Raw genomic sequence first — 4,752 nt, 5'->3', positions numbered from 1 at the left:
GAGGACTGACCACTGTCTCCTCCACAGCAGCTGGAGCCACCTCCACAGCAGCTGGAGCCCCCTCCACAGCAGCTGGAGCCCCCGGAGGGCTGGCTGCAGCAGTCAGACCTCCTGTGTCTGAGGTGAAAGGACCTGTGGGGCTTGTGGTGGCTCAGGCAGCAGCCACCACCCCCAGAGCTGTGGCCACAGCAGCCACCACCTCCAGAGCTGCAGCAGCTCCCACACCCAGAGCTGACACTGCAGCAGGAAGAGACTGGAGGGCACTTGGGGGGACACTTTGGGGGGCACTTTGGGGTGGGGCACTTGGGAGGGCACTTGGGGGTGCATTTGGGAGGGGGCTGGCACTGCTGCTGGTTCTGCTGGCAGGACATCTTGGAAGGCAGTTCAGGAGCTGAGGGAGAGACAGACAGCAGGTCAGCTCCATGGCTGAGGCCACCCCTACCCTACCTATCCTTTCTGCATCATTGCTACTAGGCACACTTCAAAACACTGCTTTAGATCACTCTGAGAAATCAAATCCCTTCCACATTTATCATTTCTGACACCTCACAGTGTCTCCTTCACCCCTCAGACAAAACTTTTAAAGTAGGAAGGGATCATCATCTGCTTTATCAGTTGGAAAATTGAGACCAAATGGTGTTAATAAATTGAAACACCACTTTTTTCACTTCTCCCATCCAACTACCGCAATTGTTCTACAGAGACTAACTTAGAACTGAAATATGTCCTTCATAACAGAAAAAGTCCTGTGGAATATCATTGTAAATAGTTTCAAATTTTAGACACTTGGAAGAACAGAGTGGGAACAGATCTTGGCCATTTCCTGGCTGGCTCATTCACTCAACAGGAAGCTGATAGGCCCCTCCCTCATGGGGGGGGGCGGTGTGCTAATCTCCTCAGAAACACCACCTCTTGACCAGTAGCTTGGCCAAGAGATTATTCAACTTCTTGTGTTTTTGCAAACCCAAAGATTTAAATGCATTCCCAGGCCCTGTCCTATACCCATGTGTGTGGCAATAGCCTGATAGTGTCTGATCTGCTGCTTGTTTTGGTAGTTGTTGTCCCCAAATCATACCTTCCAGAGGGTACAGTGGCATCTTAAGGTTAAGGCCTTCCTGAAACCTCTTTGGGACATCAGAGCACCCAGTGGTCTCCTTCCTCATGCTGCGAGTGTCTCACACAGCTGCAGACCAGCTGGCCCCCTCAGAGCACATGGAGCCTTCACTACAATCTGTTGCTCTTTTATAGCCTTCCTGCCTGCTCCTGGCTCCTGGCTCCATCCTTCAGGGTCTGGTCTCTCTCTAGTAATATGAACCCCAGCCCCGCAGGGCTGGCCTGCCCTCCCACTGTGTTCTGAGCTCCCCTCTGTGGAAGGTCCTGCTCCATTCCCAGTGGACACTTACCAGGTTCACAAGCAGCACAGGGTCTGTCACCACCTCAGGATGGAGTGGATGGAGGTGCTCTGGCCCAGGTGCCCTTTTATGCTGGTCTTGGTCCCTCCCCAGTAGGTGAGACAGGGCCTGGGCATGAGAGGACTGCCTCCTGCCACCCACATGGTCCTGTGACAGGTAATGACTAGCAGCTCCTCCCTGCCTCCCTCCATGCGGCCCAGGACATCCCCAACATGAACATCTGGTCTCCTGACAGCTACCTGGCTCTCACATCTCCTTCTTGGAGTCTAACCTCCCAAACCCTTCTGTCTTGTGTCCCTGATGGGCTGCCTAGAACTAAGACTTACAGAAGCTTCTGACTGCGTCGCTTGTGTCCCAGCCACCCTGGATGATCCCGTGTGTTCATTTGTGTGCATGTCTATGTCTGCACCATCACAGTTAAAAGCCTGGATGACAAGTGAGATTCACCTGGAATGGCATCCAGGTCCTGCTACTACTAGCTCCGTGATCTGGTGAAAATCACCTCACTTTTCTCCTTCTCAGGTTCCTCAACTTTAAAAAAAATGGTACAAATTACTGTCAAAGGTGCTGTAAGGGCCAGCAGATATATGGAGGGAAAATGTCTGGAAAACATCCTGTAACTCCATGGACCCCTATAAGTGAACTATCCATCTATGCTAAAAAAGGGATACATTTTCAAATTCATAGCAGTTTTCCAGGAGAGGTGCATCTGATCTATAAACAGCTATTTTTCAACTGTGTTCTTTATGTATTTTCCTATAACATTTCCCTGCAGAGGAAGTAGAGAGAAAACTGGCATTGCTTTGCATCGTAGAAAGATAATTCATTTCCCAAGGCTCTTATACAGAAGAGGAGGATGAGCCCATGGACGAGGGAGCAGAAAGGAGAAGAAAAACTGAGAGGGTGAGGCCTGGAGCATGTGGGTGGGGGGAGGACCCTGTGCAAGGGGTCCCAGACCCCAAGTGAAGGAGAAGGAAGACTTTCAGAACTGGAGTGTTTGGGATTCAGCAGGAATGTCTGGTTGTCACTGCTTTGTTCCTACATGGACACGAGAGATACAGAAGGCTTCTTGGTTTTTGGTTTTTGTTATTTTTTATTTGAACATTGTTAGGGCATTAAACTAAACACTAAGGTTGATTCAGTCTGGGGCAGGTGTTTCCTCCATGTTTGGGGGGCAACATTACAAAAAAATTAACCTTACGACTTAGATCAGTGTTTTTCACTGTGCCACAAGAATTTTTAAAACATGCAGTACCTGACTATTTATTCAGGGGCACTCACCTCTTTTCCCTTGGATTGTCAAATAAAAAATGACAACAGCAAACACAGCAATAGCCATCTGGTGTGAATCCATCAAAATGATACAATTTTTTCCTCAGATCAGAAAATAAATTTATATGTTTTTGGTATGCCAGAGAATTTTAGGAATTCGTTTATATGTGCCATGAGGTGAAAAATGTTGAAATTGCTATATCTTAGATGAAGACAACTTAGACCTAAAGGTAGTTACAAGGAGAAAGTCTTTTCTTCAGAAGTGTCCAGAGTAGTTTTATGGACTCTGCAAAGAGATATAGACTGACGCAAAATATCTCTAGGTCATAAAGGGCTAGGAGAATGAATATCTTGTGAGTGGATGTTTGCATGCCCATATGGGTGACTGATTATATTTGAAAGTTTATGAATGTGTATGAGTGTATATGAACATAGAGCTATAGAAATACAAATACAGACACAGATACATAGACAGAATCCATCCTCTAATGTTATTCTCCGCATCAGATACCTCATGTATATGGCCTTCCCTGAAGTTCCACTGCCTCCCATCTGTGTGCAATATTTTCTCTTTACTTCCAGTCTTCACTGGGATCTAAAGGTGTTTTCTCACCACCATTGCCTACACCAGAAATCATTAGCCCTGACCTTTAGGGAAGCCCCATCCAGGGCTTCTCAGTGTTCAGGGTCAAGGCCAGTACTTTTGTCTCACATTCAAAGCTTTGTGCTATACAACCCTGCTCAATCCCTGGTTTGCTTCCCAAGAAGAACTGGTTTATGTGCTGTGGTGTATACAGATCTCTCCTTACTCTACTCCTAAACATTATCTCATGATATTTCCTTTTTCAAATGATTTAATTCAAGTCCCACTGGCCTCATTATCTTTTATGTCACATATCATAAAAATGGGACTTTAATAAATGTTTGACAGCACAACTTGTACCTTATTCTTAATCTCTGTCCCAGCTGGTACAGCTGTCTGGCTGTCACAAATGGTGGTTAATAGATACTTAAAAAATCCTTCCCCGACATCAGCACTGACTTTACAGTTCACAGGTAGCTATTCCTTATGACTTAGGTCATCCTCATATGGGGACCAACTGTGAGACAGGCACAGTGAGGTGTGAAGGCCACATCACCTGCAGGTATACATCTGCCACTATCTCACCAAGGCATGGCACTTGCTCAGGTTGTTCCAATGGGCTTAGTTATGGAGGCGCGGCCAGCATGCCCATGCTTTGGCTCACACAGGAGCCCAGTTTCTGATTCCTAGAATGATGCGGTGAAGAGGTCATCTGCTCCACAAGTGGGCCTTGAGGCAGGGCAGCACCCGCACTATCAATCTGCTTGACTTGGGTGATGAATCAGTAGTGTGCTTTAACCATAGCATTTGGACTGAGGACTTTTATACATTTCACTTAAAATGAGCACATTTGGCTCGCTGGTGTAGCTCAGTGTATTGAGCATGGGCCTGGAAACCAAAGTGTCACTGGTTCCATTCCCAGCCCAGGGCACATACTTGAGCGGTGGGACGGGTCCACAGTAGGGGGCATGTGAGAGGCAACCACATGTTGATGTTTATCTCCCTCTCTTATTCCTTCCCTTCTCCAGTCTCTAAAGAGAAATAAAGAAAATCTTTAAAAACAATACTGATTGTTTTTTAAAACTAAAAAGGGCCTTTTGGTTTTCTTTGGATAAATTTTTGGAAGTGGAATTGCTGGGTTAAGGCAATGTTTACTTTTTTAATTTTAATATTTTTATTAAAATTATTTTTTAAATTATTTTCCCACATTTTCAATATTTTGAGATAACTCCACATGGCTTTTCCCAGTGACTCTACCCATCTGCATTCCCACCAACAGTGCCAAAGGGTTCCCTTTTTTCCACATCCTTGCCCACAGTCCTTTGTTGGTTTATTGATGATAGCCATTCTGACAGGTGTATGGTGACATCTTAATTATGAATTTTATTTGCCTAACTCTGATGATTAGTGGCATTGAACATCTTTGTGTATGTCTATTGGCCATCTGACTGTCCTGTTTGGAGAAGTGAATATTCAGATCCTTTG

This window comes from Phyllostomus discolor, chromosome 14, assembly GCF_004126475.2.
Source record: "Phyllostomus discolor isolate MPI-MPIP mPhyDis1 chromosome 14, mPhyDis1.pri.v3, whole genome shotgun sequence".
Lineage (NCBI taxonomy): Eukaryota > Metazoa > Chordata > Mammalia > Chiroptera > Phyllostomidae > Phyllostomus > Phyllostomus discolor.
Note: the sequence above shows the minus strand (reverse complement) of the source record.